Source organism: Eurosta solidaginis, chromosome 4 (assembly GCF_040869045.1).
Source record: "Eurosta solidaginis isolate ZX-2024a chromosome 4, ASM4086904v1, whole genome shotgun sequence".
Lineage (NCBI taxonomy): Eukaryota > Metazoa > Arthropoda > Insecta > Diptera > Tephritidae > Eurosta > Eurosta solidaginis.
Window position 1 is genome coordinate 34,570,094 of NC_090322.1, and position 18,462 is coordinate 34,588,555.

Sequence of the window (18,462 nt, forward strand, 5' to 3'; positions counted from 1 at the left end):
TAATTCCCACATTTAAATTGTTTTGTTTGGCCTAGTGCTTACGAGGGGTGTCTAGCTGGACGTCCAGCTGGACCACCACTTTTGAAGTTTAAAAAAATCTTTAAAAATTGTCAAAAAACCGAATTCTTTTTGGCACTATTGAGCACGTAAATAGCACATAATTCCCACATTTAAATTGTTTTGTTTGGCTTAGTGCTTACGAGGGGGGGTCTAGCTGGACCCACCACTTTGCTTACGAGGGGGGGTCTAGCTGGACGTCCAGCTGGACCCCCCACTTTAGAAGTTTTAAAAAAATTATTAAAAGTTGTCAAAAAACCGAATTCTTTTTGGCACTATTGAGCACGTAAATAGCACATAATTCCCACATTTAAATTGTTTTGTTTGGCCTAGTGCTTACGAGGGGGGGTGTCTAGCTGGACGTCCAGCTGGACCCCCACTTTTGAAGTTTTAAAAAAATCATTAAAAGTTGTCAAAAAACCGAATTCTTTTTGGCACTATTGAGCACGTAAATAGCACATAATTCCCACATTTAAATTGTTTTGTTTGGCCTAGTGCTTACGAGGGGGGGTCTAGCTGGAACCCCCACTTTTCAAGTTTTAAAAAAAATCTTTAAAAGTTGTCACAAAACCGAATTCTTTTTTTGGCACTATTGAGCACGTAAATAGCACATAATTCCCACATTTAAATTGTTTTGTTTGGCTTAGTGCTTACGAGGGGGGGTCTAGCTGGACCCACCACTTTGCTTACGAGGGGGGGTCTAGCTGGACGTCCAGCTGGACCCCCCACTTTAGAAGTTTTAAAAAAATCATTAAAAGTTGTCAAAAAACCGAATTCTTTTTGGCACTATTGAGCACGTAAATAGCACATAATTCCCACATTTAAATTGTTTTGTTTGGCCTAGTGCTTACGAGGGGGGGGGTGTCTAGCTGGACGTCCAGCTGGACCCCCACTTTTGAAGTTTTAAAAAAATCATTAAAAGTTGTCAAAAAACCGAATTCTTTTTGGCACTATTGAGCACGTAAATAGCACATAATTCCCACATTTAAATTGTTTTGTTTGGCCTAGTGCTTACGAGGGGGGGGTCTAGCTGGAACCCCCACTTTAGAAGTTTTAAAAAAATCATTAAAAGTTGTCAAAAAACCGAATTCTTTTTGGCACTATTGAGCACGTAAATAGCACATAATTCCCACATTTAAATTGTTTTGTTTGGCCTAGGGCTTACGAGGGGGGGTCTAGCTGGACCCACCACTTTTATGTTTTAAAAAAAAACATTAAAAGTTGTCAAAAAAACGAATCGTTTTTGGAACTATCGAGCCCATAAATAGCACAAAATTCTGCACCTATCCCGTTTCGATTTTCCGTCTGGGGTTATATGCCCCCGCTCCCCCTTGTCACCCCTCTGTTTTTCTGTACAGACCGTAGCTTATCTTGGAGCACATAGATAGCACATAATTCCCACATTTATATTTTTTTGTTTGACCTAGTGCTTATGAGGGGGGGGGGGGGGGTCTAGCTGGACCCCCCATTTTGAGGTTAAACAAAAGTACTTAAATTTTGAGCACAAAATTTTTTATTTTGGGAACAAATTAGCACATAAATAGCACATAATACCTGGCCTCTACCAAATTTCGAATCCATCGTGGGGGGGTCCAGCTTGACGGACCTTGTAACAAAGGCGATGGATATTTCGTTATTGTACTTAGTCGCGTTTGAGAGGAGCCTTCCTAAACCGGCAGAGGTTACAGTTCTTTAGATGTTCCTGCCATTTCGCCCGCTTATGTTTGTCTACAAGTTGCCGAATGCGCAGGTTTATGTCGCTGGTTTGAGGGTCGCCAAGGACGTGCTGTCCCACAAGGAGACGGTCTCTAGCTAATGTTGCGACTGCTATATAACACCTTGGCATTCTTCCTCCAGATTAAGGGTGGCTTCAACAACGTTCAAACGGCACTTGGGCACGGTTTTTCGATAGTCTGGCGAAGGTTGATCTTTCACTCCTACTTAAGTTCTTCACAGAAAGCAAGTAATTCGTTGAGAACCATTAGGAAGTAATCTGGTTGATTGAATGTAACGCGGCACTTACTGAGGGCAATCACAATGGACAAAAATGCTGCCGAGGGGAAAAAAGAACAAAAGCATGGCTTTGGCTGAATGTGTTTGTAATAGTTCAACCATCGGAGGAGCGCGGATTCGAATCCCCTTTAGGGAGAAAATGCTTTGAAGAGATTTACAAAGTATAATCGATACAGCTGTCGCCTTGTCCGTCCTATGTCCAGTTGTTTCAAGTTTTCCCAAATTAATCAATAGTTCTAATAAAATTTTAATACTTACCAGCAGCATTTAAAATGAAAAATAAAGTAATTTAGTTTTTACAAATAGTCCCACGTAAAAAAGTACATTTTTAATAGCGATTACACACCCACGCATACAATTGTTTAATATATAAAGTAGTATTACAAATTGACTTATGTATCCCTAAACATATTTATACATTTTTTTACTATAAATACTCACCAATTGAAACATTAAATAAACAGTTAATATTGAATTTGAAAAAAGTCATTATTCAAAATTATTTTTAATACAAAATTTTCCAAAAAGTTACATTTTTACTTTGTTTTTTAATACTCAATTTTCAAAAACTTAAAGTATTAAATTTTTGTCTTAAACTTTTAAAATTAAGATTTTTAAACCTTAAAATATTTTTTTAAACTCAGTTACTCCAACTCAAAAATGAAAACTATATTTTAAAAATTGAGTATTCGAAAATTCTAAAAATTATTTTCTCGATTTCAAATTTATTTTTGGAAATTCTAAAAGAGTAATACATTTTTTTTTGAGTTCAGCTTTTATTTATTTATTTTTTTTGAATTTTAGTTATTTTTAATACCGAACAATTCAATTTATTTCTCAAATTGTTTTTTATTGGATTTCCAAAACTTTTAATGAATATCTAATTTTTCAAAATTGAACATAGAAATTTTAATCTTTAAATCTCAATTTTTTGCAATCCCTAGCCGTTTTGTTTCAAAAACAATTTTTCAAAACCTTCAAAAGAAAGTAAATTAGAATCTACCACAAATTAATTTTGGATTTCTTTTTTATGCCGGCACTAAACATTTTTAAAATACATTTTTGCGTATAAAACATATAAATTTTTTTATATTGCAAAATTTAAATGTTTTTTAAATTCTTAAAGATGAGTTATTTTATCAAACATCTTTATTTCATTTTCTCGAAACTTTGTTTTATTTACTTAAAAATAATATAAAAATTTGTTGAAAATATTTCAAATGTATCAACTTTTTAAATTATATTCATTACAAATTAGTTTTTCAAACTTAAGCATAACACATAGTGCTAAAGTACATTATACAAGATTTTTTTTTTATTTGTTATATAATAACATTTTTTACATTTGGTTGGTTTGGAACAGAAAATGAAGGTTCTGTAGTCTCACTGAAAGAAAGCAGCTAATAAAATCAACAAAATTAAGCGTCAAATTCCACCGATCTTTCTGTCAAATTGTATGCAAAGCGAATAGCTATTGAATCAACTTCGCAAAGATTGTTGATTCTGATTTGAGTGTTACAACAGTCAAATCAACACAAAAAGTTAGCTTTTTACAGGCTTTGAAGCCAGGATTTTCGCTTTGATAGGCGTAGTACGACCATAACAATACTGTAGCCGCCTAGCTCTGCTTTGCTAACTAACAATTATTAATGCTATCCTAAGAATACTAAAGAAAACTGTGAAAATAACAGATTTCCGTCGACATTAGAATAACAGTGGTTGTTGATATGACAAACACTTCTGTCCACTATAGTCATAAGGACAAATTAGTGGGCGCCGCCGTGAGCGTAAGTTTCTCTTTAAAATTAGCTGATAGGGATGTGTGGAATAGCGGTATAACTCAAAAATCAACCTTTTGCGAAAAGTGAAAAAAACTTAACAATACAGGAAAAATAAATTTATAATAATCCTACTTGGTAAGATTTTAGACAGTATGATTCTTTGATAAGAAAGAGTAATAAATTTTATATATACATAATTTTATTAGAAAATGGATGATTTATTTTTTTTTTTGAGTTATACTGTTATTCCATAGATCGAATATCAAATATTTTGTTGAGATACTTTATTAAACAAAATAGTAGATACATTAATAACCATTGCTAAATACATTATATTCTATTATTAATTATTTTTGTTGTTTACGGCCTTTGAATTATAACTTTTTAAATATAAACGAGCTCTAGGCCAAATATTTGTATATTCTTAATAAAACACAATACGTGAATTTTTGATATACAATTATATTATTTAATTTGTCGACATATTGCATTCAAAAATTCCTGATGATGACTTCAGACTGAAGTCGAAATATCGACAAATTAAATAATATAATTGTATATCAAAAATTCACGTATTGTGTTTTATTAAGAATATACAAATATTTGGCCTAGAGCTCGTTTATATTTAAAAAATTCTATTATTAAGAAATGCTTATAACTATTTGTTATTTTTAGCAATCTTTTTTCACTACTTTTATCATTTTTAAACTTTTTTCTATTTTTAACAATGGAGTGTTCTGTCTGCTTAGTCGTTTTTGAAACCACTTCAATTCTTTTATTTTTCAGTCCTTTCTGGTCTACGACATTGAATATATTTTCATACCATTTCGATGCTTCACTACTGCAAAATTTTATTAGAGTTATACAGTTTTTCCATAAATGAAGCTAAAATCTTTGTTTAAATACCACTGTTATTTTCTAAGATTAATATGGTATGTGTATGTCATCGTGCTCTTTTTATTTAGTTGATTTATGGAAAAACGGTGTAACTCGACTTATACCACTATTCCACACATCCCGCAATTGTTTGCTGTTGAAATTACCAATGAAATCAGTTCTTTAACAGAGAAATCAGTTAGATTGATTGATAATCTATAATTTTTACAGAATATTGTTAACTTGAGACAAACAGCTTTTCTTCTGTTGAAATAACTAAACAAGTTGATTTTCTTGACAATAATGCGGTCAATTTCACTGAATGTCTGTTAAATCAAGAACAGCAATCCAGATTTGTTAATTTTAGTTAGCTTCGTTTCCTTCGGTGCTTTAGCTTAGTTTTCACAGTATATTCAATGGAAAGTTTACTGCTCTTTCACGTTTTAATAAAAATATTTACCGACTAAAAGATATGTATTCAAATCTTTCAATAACATTTCATAAGGGGTATTCATTCTCTCTATTTAGAATACACATAAAACATAGAAAGTTTACCATTTTACTGTGAAAAAGTTTTCTACACGCAACAGCAATACATTTGGGAAAATTTTTACTCAATGTAAACAGTTTTTGCAATAGAAAATTCTTTTATTGATTTTATTGTATATATAGCTTTTACATGTAAACGGGCTTAAACATAACTAGAAATGCCGACTTCAATGAAAATACATAAAAATAAAATACATAATAATTAAAAAAAAAAAAACATTTACCATCAAATATTTTGTGTGATTTAACAATTTATACTGAACTAGTGGAAAAAACAAATGGAGCTAGTCTATTGTCTTCCACAAATAATCGCATTTAAAAAATTTATTCTGAATTATACATTTGTTAAACATTCACACTTAATGGCGATTTTACCATCGTCGATGTGTCATTTATTTATAAGTAATGGAAACAGAAGTTTTCGACATGTTAACTAATAGGCTATTCAAGCTGAGCCATCATTTCGCATTTTCCTCGCATTTTAGAATTTAACCCAAAATGCAACATTTATTTTTGCATTTTCCATATACATAAATTTATTCACCAAAAAGCACTAAATGCAACATTTTTCTAGCATTAGCATTCTAAATGCTAAATTCAACCCTGTTATCTTCGAAAATAATTGTGATTCGAATGGCAATGCTGGTTGAGGTTTTTGACGTTTCCTCACATTTTCTGACATTCTTTGACGTTGAACAAATTGTTTGTCATATTAATTTTGCAAAATTTCACGCGTTTGGTATTTTTGTTAATGAAACGGCAAAAATCTTTGATTTGTTTCCTTTCAAACAAAAACGTTTATATATATTTATTTAATTATTTATTTATTGCGGAACGGGTAATATTTGTTGGCCAAGGTAATTCTTCGCTGAATTTTACATCTGAAATTGATGTTGGTGTATAGCCACAAAAAAATTACTGTGACTGTGTTATCATTTATTTGCAAGGGAAATTCTTCGCTGGATTAATGTTGGTTCCTAGGTAAACGAAGTCCTTTAATAATTCGAACTCCTTGCAGCCAACAGTGGCGTAGCAATCAAGGCGCGAGTGCACTGACTCTTTGCATGATGGCGGAAGGTGCTTCGTTTTGTCCAAGGTTAACCTCCAAACTCACTAATTTCGAGTTGGCAAAGCTTATGTGGCGATTGGCTATGCCAATGATGTCAAAACTGTCAGTTTTTACTAGGACATTTTTGATGAAAATTAGGTAGTGCACCATAAAGTAAAACGTTATCGAAGTAGTTTTTGAAATTTTATTATTTATTTTTATTGATCATTATTCATAAATTTTTTCAACAGTTGGCCATACTAATCATGAAAAGAGCAAGAAGGTTGTGGACCGCAGATGCAGAGGAGGTTTTCATCATGTTGTGGGAACAAAAATTAGATGAGTTAAGGAGACACAGGAAAAACAGCCATGTATACCCAGAGATGGCAGCAGAAATGCGAACTACATATGATTCGAACTTTGATAAATGCATTTATCAAATGCCGCAGCATGAACTCTCTTCGAATTCTATGCTCGAAAATGCCAAATGCTGCTTTTAAAAATTGAGCATGAACACCATATAACATACATTTTGCAAAGTTGTATTATAACTTAAACATATGTACGCGATGTAACATGTACTTCAGAGTCGATTGTTATTTCACATCGTTTAATAGCTCAGGTATGAGGGCGAATGCAAAAATTGTATCTTAATTAAATTTTAATAAATATCAGACACTTGTTTGAACTGAAGTAATCTACGAGAAACAGAAGATAATTAAGAAAAAGCTAAATATTATAAAGTAACGAGTCAAATTGAAATGGCGTCGAGAGAACACGTGAAGGCGGCATTAGCAGACATGGGTGTAAAATTTCCGGACTGCAAAATTTCAGAACTAAAATCTTTGTTAAATGACGTGGTGGCATGGTGACAAATTTACTTCTTAAATAGAAAAATACTCCATTTCAAGCTACAGTGATTCATTCCGGAGATCAACCGTAGATGAACGTAACAAGGAAAAAAGGACTCTCTAGAGGAATTAACACAACGAGATACGTCCCACATAGGTCCAAGTTAACTGCATTGCTATTGAATCTTTGGTTATGACCAGGGCCCGGATTCTGTTGACTTGTCAATTTTTTTTTTGGTGCACGGAAGACGTCTCTGGAAAATCCAGAAATCTCTCTCATCTTATCTAGATTTTAAAAGCGAAAAGTTTTAGGTCTCTGTTTTTTTGCTTATGGGTAATTTTTCTTTATTTTAGCGACATTTTTAACCATTTTCTTTAACTTGGGCAACTTCGATTTATTTTTGTAACATTGCCAAGTTCTGAAAGTTTATTTTGCAACATAGGATAAAATTGGCAAACAAAAAAATATGGCAACTTTGCACCTTTTTGTAGTTTACCTTGTTATCTCTTTCTATCTAATTTTACTTCAATTGGTAACCCGGAAATGCTTAAATGTTTGTTTTGGTGTGCGGTGTTGTTCTCTGCTGCCGATTAATGTACCGTTTTTCGAATGCATTTGAAACTCTAATCGCGTTTTCTTTTCTGAAATAAATTGTTGCCTAAGTAAATGGTGAAGCCTTAATAGAGTTACTCCTACCCCATAAAATGTTCAACATTTATAGTGCATACAAAGAACATTTCAACTCACCATATTCACTCATATTGACAGAGTATATGTGGAACTTAAGAGCGAATTGAGAGTTTCACAGAGTTGCACTGCCACACCGCCATTTTATACAGGGTAAAAGTGTAACGCTTTTACGTTGCGAGCAGGCAACAATTTTCACAAGAGAACGAAATACCCCGTAAAGGCGTTGCCTGTTTTTTAGAATAGAACAACCCTTGCGCGGCGTACAAAAAGCGTAACACTTTGGCCAGAAAAGAAAACGCTATAAGAAAAATATCAAAATAAGAAACCATTTTGCGCCATTAATAAATTGGTTGAAAAGTTTGTTCGCGATATTTCAATTAGCGGCTCGTGGTTCTTTTGTGGTTTGCGTACTTGAAGTTCGAAATAAAATATGCCAAACCAGAACCCATCGAAAGCCAGTCACATAAAAAAATTGGTTGATGAATTTGGCTGTGAAATATTTTCTACTGACGGCGCAATATTATTTTGTAAAGTTTGTGAAGTTAAAGTTTTGGCCGATAAGAGATTTACAGTTCAGCAACATATAGGTCGCGAAAAGCACAAGCGTGGATTGGAGCTCATGGATAAAAAAAAATCCAAGCAAATGCTCTTGATCGACGCTGCATCAAAAAGTACCAGAAACAAGGCTTTTTCAGCGACGCATTGGTTTCATCTGACATCCCAATTGGTAAACTAAATAACGATCCTTTAAAAAATTTTTTGGAAGCTTACACAGGACGTAAGGTACCAGACGAATCTACTTTGCGCAAAAACTACTTACCGCTCTGCTATGAGTCAACAATAAATAATATAAGAGAGTGCATTGCTGGAAGAAAAATATTCATATCAATGGACGAAAGCAGGCATGCTTAACCAACGAACGAATATCATTTTTTTATGATAATTAACGTTAATAAACGAAACAAAGTCATTTCGTTTCGTTTATTAACGTTAAGAGCGTCAAATTAACGAAATGATTTTGTTTCGTTTTCTGCCATATCAAAACGAAATCAAATCGTTTATGTTGATTATTAATTTCAAACTATGCTGGCAAAGCTGATTGATGGCGGAGTCATTAAAGGTAAAAGAATTTGTTACGGTCTACTGTTACGGCCTACTTGAGAGAGTAGGCGTGCGAACACGCCTAGTGATTAGTGATGGGACCTAAAAGTTGCGATGAAATGTATTGAGGCGAAGGAATCGAAAAAAGGCGATCGCGAAGAAAAAAACCACGAGTTTCCGGAAGAAAAAGAGATGGCTTCTTCCTTGTTCTTTAGTTGCTGAAAAACGAACACATTTTTCTCTTTGGATCTTGCCGGAAATCGCACTGGCTATTGATTTTTCAATTAACTTGCTGAAAGCCCAAAAAACTGCCTCAAATTGAGTAAGAGTGGAAAGAAATGAAAATTTGAAAGAATTTTTAAAATGGAATATTAAGTGTTGGAATCATGTGGCATTGAGTGGGATTACTTTTGTCGTTGTAAGTAATACGTACTCGAGATGCAAATTCATTAAAAATGTGCTAAAGTATCGCCGCCGTCCCCAAAACTACGCACTTCGCATGTACTTCCTGCAGTAACTAAATTACTTATACATATAGGTGTGCCTTTAATCATTTTTGAGGCAAAGGAGTGCACATACAAATCCCATAGTTTCGGGTGCATATATTTTCTAAAACCAGCGAGAAATCAACAAAAACACAAGAAAAAAATACGAGCTACTGGAGTATTTTCACTACCAGTTTATCGCGATGCTAAACCAGAAAACCTTTCAATATATGGTCAACAGTAGGAAACAGGGAGCAACAATTAACGGCAACTGCAAAAGCCATCCACATCATCAGCCACCACCGGTAGCCGGCATCAATGCTTAACCACCAGCTAGCGCAACCATCACCAATCTCGGATCAAACACATAACCGCAAGAGCACTTACCAGCAATATCGATTACCGGCAAGAACCTCATTTACCGGCAATCAAACACAAAATTTAGAAAACCCGGTGAGTCTGTTCCAATTCGCTAAACCACAAGTTTTTTTAAAGCAACCAATAAAAGAGTATATTTTGTGTTGGGTATTAAGGGTTTTGATGTGCTAAAACTCGAAAACAATAGCCACATTTAATACCTACATAACAAAATATACCCTTTTCAGTAAATTTGTATACCTGCCGCTCTAAATTCCGATGTTTGTATACGTATATACTTTTATACTTTTCAATGTTGTATAATACACCTGCGAGAAAGAAAAGAGCAGCAAAAGAAAGATTTTATTAGTTATATTCTACAGTTCGGTTTTGTCATGTAAAAAAACAAAAAAAAACCAAGTTTAGCAGGTATAATGTAACTCATCGTTCTGGAACAACAAAGACCCACTTAATATGTAGTACATATACATGCAAATGTGTTTAATATCAAACATACAGAAATTAGTGCCATTTGAAAAATTTTGAACATAAGTTTTGTAAGTTAAGGAAAACTAAATTACAATTTCTGATTCACGTGTGAATTAGTGACATATTGGTTTCTAATGGCGATCTATGACGCACGTTTATATAAGCGAGCTTCATACTATTGCAGCCATCCCTACTTAGGTCCACGGTGAAAAGAAGGATAGTAAGCGAGGCAAAGGTTCAAGGAACAAACGGTACGGCAGTTTCCGTGATAAGAAGAATGAATCCGGAGAGCGAGATCGCTTCAATGAGTTATGCAATAAATGGTCCATCTTAGATTCAGATCAGAAAGCAGCAGAAGCATTAATAGTTGACCAATCAAAATCATACCCAAATGAAACAGTCGCTATTAAGTGCAATGAGATGGTAATAAAGATTGTTGATGCGACCTGTCGTTACATAGAGGGAAGGAAAATAGTACTTCCTCAAGATGCCCGTACGGTGATGGCAAAGGTTTTGAAACTACAGATAAACGCCAAGGCGGTGAAACAGAGGGTGATAGCCCAAAAAATTATAAAAGGGAAAAACCCTGCATTATAAAAAAGTGAAGAGGCTGATAGCCCCATCACGGTTGCCGAACTTGGTTATTAGTCACCAAACTTGGTTTTTTTTTTCGCCGTTGGTTACTTGGTTACTTTCAGACGCGTTTGGTTACTTTTTTTCGAGATTTTTGCTGCACAAGGAAGTATAGAAATAATTGTCCTACAATACTAATATAAAACATTTTTCAACACTGGCTAACCAATTACCGGTTATGTGAATATGCAGAAATAAACAGTCTATTCACTTACTCCAATAAACAGTCAGAAGCTGTCAGCACTAACCTATTTCTTGAATGAAACCCGTCAGCTTTTAGCAGTTTTGCTGACCCATTCTGACTGTTTCTGATTATACGGGAACAGGCTTTATGATGAATACATCTTAGCTTCAAATAATAACGACTATGTTGTTTCGATAACACAAATATAAATAAGCACTGTCATTACTAGCAACGAGCGTTTTTTCAATTGAATTTGTGCGAGAAAAATGTAAAAAATTTGGCTGTGCAAATGGATAAGTAAGTTATATTTTGCAAATTATCATAATTAGTTACTTATATTAAAATTTTATTAGATTCGTTGTTCGACAGAAAAAAGCAGAAAGTAGTAGCTGCCGGAATGATGATTGTGTCGAAAAAGAAGAGCCGGTCCCAAATCAAAGGTTTGTATTGTAGTATCACAGTAGTGTTTAAATAGCTTAGCCAGCAATTGTATTCTATTAATTGTAATTTCAAACAAGTGCAACAAAGAAATCATAATTCAATAAAAACTTATCAAGTTTTTTTCAACTTTTTAGTGAGAAAACTACACTGCGGCGTAAATTTCGAGTAGAGTGGGCTGAAAAGTTTTCTTGGCTCCAGGAAAAACAGGAAAAGTCATATTGCAAAATATGTGAAAAATTTTTGATGAACCATTTTAGCTATTTGACAAAACATAGTAAAAAGCAGTCACATATTCAACTGGGGCAACAAAAAAAGAAGCACTTAAAAATAGATTCGTATAAAGGTGGTGAGCAAGTAAATCTTTGTAGACAAGTAGGCAATGCCGAGCAAATTTTAGCTATGTTTATTGTTAAGCACAACCTTCCATTTTTGCTGATGGATTCTTTGCCAAATTTATTAAGGGAATGTTGTCCAGATTCCAGTATAGCCAAAGCTTTGAGGTGCGGGCGGACAAAAACCATTCAAATAGTTGAACAATTAGGTAGCAAGGCAATAAACCAAATAAGGTGTGCAATGCGATGTTCAAAGTTTTCTCTAATCGTTGATGAGACAACGGATATTTCAACTAGAAAGTGTTTGGTTTTAGTAGTACGGTGTTTTGATAGGATATCTCGAACAATAAATGACAGATTTTTAACGTTGATCGAATTGGTACAAGCAGATGCTGAACCTATTTATCAAAGTATAAAATCGTTTCTTGATGACAACAATATCCCATTAGAAAATCTTATTGGACTAGCAACAGATGGTGCAAGTACAATGGCTGGAGAATTAAATGGCTTAAAGGCCAAGTTTGGAAAAGACACAAAATTTGCAAAACTTAACAAACCTTGATTTCTGTGATCAAAATAGATTTTTACCTGTAAAAGATATATTTATTGGAGTTAAGGCGGAAAGTTACCTACAGTGTAAGAAGTTTTCAGAGATGGAATATTTAAAATAAAGAATGCCATACGTGAGTTTTATATTGAAGTGCTGAAACAGCTTAAAATGCGCTTTGATTTTAATAGACAAGATATTAAGGATTTGTCAATTATTATTCCTAAAAATGCGCTATGTCAAACGAATACAGCAATTATGCAACTTGTAAATAATTTCTCCTATGTATTGTGCTCAGATGCAGAATCAGTTATAACGGAATGGAACCTATTAAAACTATCCAAAAATCATTTAAAAGGTGGCCTGGATTTAGTTGCTTTTTGGGATCAGGTTAGTCTATTTAAAAATGGTCTTAATGAAAAAGCGGAAATATGGACACCGTAAGGAAGGCATCGGATACGGCTTTACGCCATACTTCAAGTTTGACAACTAATGTTAAAGTATTAAAAAGTTAAGGGTTACTTAACATTTCGTTTCGCTTTGAAGTCGAAAGATTCATTCTACTAACCTTCAAAAAATGTGTATACTTGAAGTTTTTGTCAAAGTTGAAGTCTAACGTAAAGCCACCGTAACATCAGTCGAACACTTAAAAAAGTACAACTTTTTAAAAACCGCACTACGTCATTTATTTTTAATGTTCATATGTATAACTTTATTTATATAGCAAATGAACTGGTGTTTTGTTTGTTTTTTGAGTGAGTTGAATGCTTATACCTATGTAACACATGATTTTTGTTTTTGTTAAATCAATAAAAACTGCTTTTTGGATCGTTGGTTACTTTTTGGTTATTTTTTTTGGGCTCGTTGGTTATTTTTTTGTTCATCGTTGTGGCAACCGTGAGCCCAATGCAAAACAATGGAAGCTCTACAGACCACCGTCACCAATTTAACGGGTGCGGTTAACGCACACCTGGAACAGGTGAACAACGTCGATAGGCGGGTATCTGCCTTGGACAATCTGCAACCCCGGCTCGCCCTTTTAGAAGGAGCTAGCCAATATATTTAGTACTACTTGCACTCAGAAAAAGGCACTTACCTAAAATGAGGAAATCACTTCCTAAAACAAATTTCTATAGATTGAAGAAATATTCTATGAATTGAGTAAAATTTTTCTATTGCCTATTTCAATCATCTATTGTGGATCAAGTACAAAGATTATATGTGTGATGATATTTTGTATCAAATACGGAACAGAATGGGAAATCCCAATATACAAATCAGTGAAGAAATTTACAACGAAACATTGATTTCAATTGAGGACATGTGCTTGATGATGTCAAACAAATTATTAATTGAATTCCAAGAGTTGTATCGAGAAAACTGTATGATATCAACACTTTGAAAGAATTAATTCAAACAAATCTTCCACTTTTGAATGAACAACAGAAGTATGTATTTGATACTCTTATGAAAGTAATAAATGATGAAACTGGAGGGATTTACTTCTTAGATGCACCTGGTGGTACAGGAAAAACTTTTTTGGTTTCATTGATATTAGCAACAATTCGCTCACAAAATAAAATTGCATTTGCACTCGCTTCGTCGAGAATCGCAGCAACTTTGCTTGAAGGTGGTCGAACAGCCCATTCAGCACTGAAATTGCCATTAAATATGCAAAGCAATGAAACTCCAACCTGCAACATTTCTAAGAACTCGGCAATGTCAAAGGTTTTGCAGCAATGTAAATTGATTGTTTGGGATGAATGCACGATGGCACATAAAAAATCTTTGGAGGCTTTAGACAGAACCTTAGAAGATCTACGAGCAATCATCACCGATTTGGTGGTGCGATGATTTTATTAGCAGGAGATTTTCGTCAAACATTGCCCGTGATTCCACGATCAACACAAGCTGATGAACTCAACGCATGTCTAAAGTCCTCCAATTTCTGGAAACATGTTAAAGTACTTCATTTAAGCAAGAATATGCGTGTGGAGTTGCAAAATGACCAATCTGGAAACATATTCTCTAAACAGCTCATTGACATTGGCAATGGCAAATTTCCTATAGATATCTTGACTGGCTGCATTAACTTTCCTCAAAGTTTTTGTCAGTTAACTCGGTCAAAAGATGAACTTATTCAGAAAGTGTTTCCAGATGTTTCTCAAAATTACAGAAACCATGATTAGTTGAGCGAACGAGCTATATTGGCTGCAAAAACATAGATGTAAATGAATTAAATTTCAAAATTCAAGATCAAATTACTGGCGAATCGAGAATATATAAATCAGTAGATTCGGCTACTAGCCAAGATGATGTAGTCAAATATCCACCGGAATTTTTAAACTCGCTGGATTTTCCAGGATTGCCACCTCACAATCTTCAATTAAAGGTTGGATCGGTAGTTATAATGTTGCGAAATATCAACCAACCGCGTCTTTGCAACGGCACACGGTTAACGATAAAAAAGTTACTAAACAAAGTGATAGAAGCAACTATACTGAAGGGAAAGTATAAAGGAGAAGATGTTCTCATACCCCATGATTCCGACCGATGTTCCATTCGAGTTTAAACGACTGCAGTTTCCAGTGCGGCTTGCTTTTGCTATGACCATAAACAAGTCCCAGGGGCAATCTTTAAGTGTTTGTGGTATTAATCAGGAAAACCTATGTTTCTCACACGGTCAATTGTATGTTGCCTGTTCCCGTGTTGAAAAACCATCAAATTTGTTTGTATATGCGCCAGGTAATCAAACAAAAAACATCGTATATTACAAAGAACTACAATAATAATAAAACTGATTTTTGTTAATCATTATGATTCACATGATTAACAATAAAGCGATTACTTATAAATGTTTATATCTGTTTATTTAATTATTTTTTATTCACAACGCCCTATAACCACGGTAACGTTATGTACAGGAGAGTTTTTTGGCCCGACTATAAAGTAGGTAGGAACAAAAAACTGCCTCATTACAAATATTTTTGACAGAACGAAGTCAGTCGGGTCCGCTAGTTATTATTAAAAAATAATCATTGAAAATTCAGCGTTACAGTTATTTAAACTAAACAAAATGTAACTCTCTTTTTAAGTTTTGTTTGAATATTGTTAAAATTATTCTCTATAAATGCTGGTTTAATTCTGTCAATTGATATATTTTTGTAAGTGTTGTATATTTGTATTTTAAAATATTTTGGGTGCTTCTCAACGACTTCGTATGGTTCTTCATATGGAGGTTTAAATCCTGCTTTATTGTTATCAGCTCGTACAAAAACTTGTTTACATGATTTGAAACCCTTTGGTACATAAATTTTATTTGAATTTTTATGTTGTGATATACCCGAATGAAAATTTTGAAAATGATGTCTAATATTTGTAAGAAACTCGTTAAAATTAAAATTGTCTTCAGACTGTACTACTATTTCACTAGGTAAACGTAAATTTTGTCCATAAACTAATTCAGCTGCTGTAGATTTAATATCCTCTTTAAATGTAGATCTTAAACCCAACAAAACTATAGGAAGTTCATCAGACCAATTTATAGAATTTCCCCTTGCTAAAATAGAAGCTTTCAACTGTCTATGCAAACGTTCAATCATGCTATTAGCTTGAGGATGATATGCAGTTGTTGTGACCAATTGACATCCTACAAATTTAGTTAACTCTTTAAATATATTGCATGTAAACTGAACACCCTGATCACTTGTAATTTGTAAAGGTACTCCAAAACGGTGAATGTATTCTTTAAAGAAAACAGAAGCAACTGATTTAGCCGTTGCTTCTTTAAGAGGGTAAGCTTCTGGCCAGCGAGTATTTCTATCAATTATAGTTAAAATGTACCTGTAACCATTTGAAATCGGCAAAGGTCCAACAATATCTGTATGAAGATGTTCAAATCTACCTTTTGGAATGGCTATTTTACTAATAGGGGCTTTGGTGTGTCTAAATATTTTGGATTTTTGATAACTTGTGCAAAGCTTTACCCATTCATTTATTGTTTTGTTCATAGATGGCGGAAAATATTTTGATGTTATTAAATTTCGTGTAGCTCTAGTTCCAGGATGAGCTACGTTATGTAATTTAGAAAATGCTTCTCTACGGAGACTTTGCGGTATATATGACCTAGTAATTCCTTTCGATTCATCACAAAATATTTTTAAGTTGAGGATCGGAACATCTATTTCTTTTAATTTATAAATGCCATCTGGGTTTTTTAAAAAATCTTTTAAAAATGCATCTTTTTTCTGCTCTTCAATATTTTAAGATTAAACTCACCAGTATCTAAAGGTTCTATTTCTGGAATGCGCGAAAGCATATCAGCTACAATATTTCCTTTGTCTGAAATATGTTTTATGTCACTGGTGAATTGAGAAATATATTCAAGCTGTCTTGTCTGACGAGGACTACGCTCGACTTTTGAATCTAAAACATACGTTAAAGGTTTATGATCTGTATAAACTCTAAATTTTCGGCCTTCTAAAATGTATCTAAAATGTTTAATAGTTGCATATATTGCTAATAATTCTCTATCAAAAGCACTGTATTTAGCTTCAGAAGCTGTTAATTTCTTTGAGTAAATAGCTAAAGGTTCTGTTTTACTTCCAACATGTTGTTCTAGAAGATCTGCTTTCTTATCAAAATGATTTAAGAGTATATTTGATGCAAAAATTTCTTTGACCTTTTCAAAATTTTGTATCGAATCACTGTTCCAATTCAAACTATGACTCTTTTGTTTCAAAGCAAATGTTACCATTGTGTGTATCGGGCTTAAGTATTCTGCTAATCTAGGTATGTAGTGATGGTAATAATTCACCATTCCTATAAACTTTTGCATTTGCTTAGCTGTTTTCGGACGTTCAAACTCACGAATGACTTTGACTTTTTCGTTAGTTGGCTTAATGCCTTCATTAGAAATGTTGTATCCTAGAAAATCTATTTGTGACGCACCAAAAATGCATTTGTTAGGCTTGATGTTTAAGCCGTATTCATCTAAAGTTTGAAATACTATTTTTAGATGTTGCTTATTGTATATTGTAGTCAGGATCAGATATTAGTGATGGAAACATTTGAGTAATTTTGTATATTTGTCGTCTACCGGAAATATTTTAGAAACACCTGATATTGCATATTGTCTTTTTAAATTTATTTAACAAGGTCACAGAGGCGTGGAGGCCCCACAAACACATTAAAAAGTGTATAAATAGTATAAGACCTCGGAGAGGCACACATAGCGATTTTACATAAGCGAATATTTGGGATAATTTTTATTAGGCAGATGTACTTATACTATTAAAGGTCAGTCAACCATCCCCTAGTTAAAACCCAAAAAGATATCAGAGCGAAAATGTCTCGATATGGTTTCAATAACATGCGACGAGGAGGAAGCAATAGTAACAACGATTACTGGCGCGACGCCCCTTATTATCAAGACCAGCCGCCGATGCGGCCACAGCAACAGCAACAGTTTTATCAACAACCACCACAGTATGGTGCGCAAAATAATCAACCCCCTCCTTCTAGAGGTAGAGGTGGTTATCGGAAGGGTGGCATATCAACAAAGCCAAAAGAGAACGTCCGCACGCCCATTGAGGCGAAAGAGGTCGGCATGCCGACTGGGCAACATTTGTCCAAAACTAATTCAGAATTAAAGAATGATCCATTGTATTTAGAAGCGTTCTCTCCTAGCTTAATGGAGGAGCTAGTTCCCGTAGCCGAAGAGTTAAACCATTTTCCGGGTTTTGATGGTTTAAATTTCAAAAGGTCTATTTCGTTGTCCGGTTATTCATATTACATTGCAGTTTTGGCATGGGCGCGAATTTTATATATAAAATGCCTTAATAAATATAAATTGACAACTGCTGAAAATGAGTTTGTCAACATGATTTTACACACATGGTAATTACGTATTACCAAAAAGTATAGCGATTTATTTATCTGGATTTCGTAATTTCACCATACCCTCCGGTCCAGAATCAAAATTCAATACTAAACAGTATGAATATGATAGGTATGGGTATTTTAGAG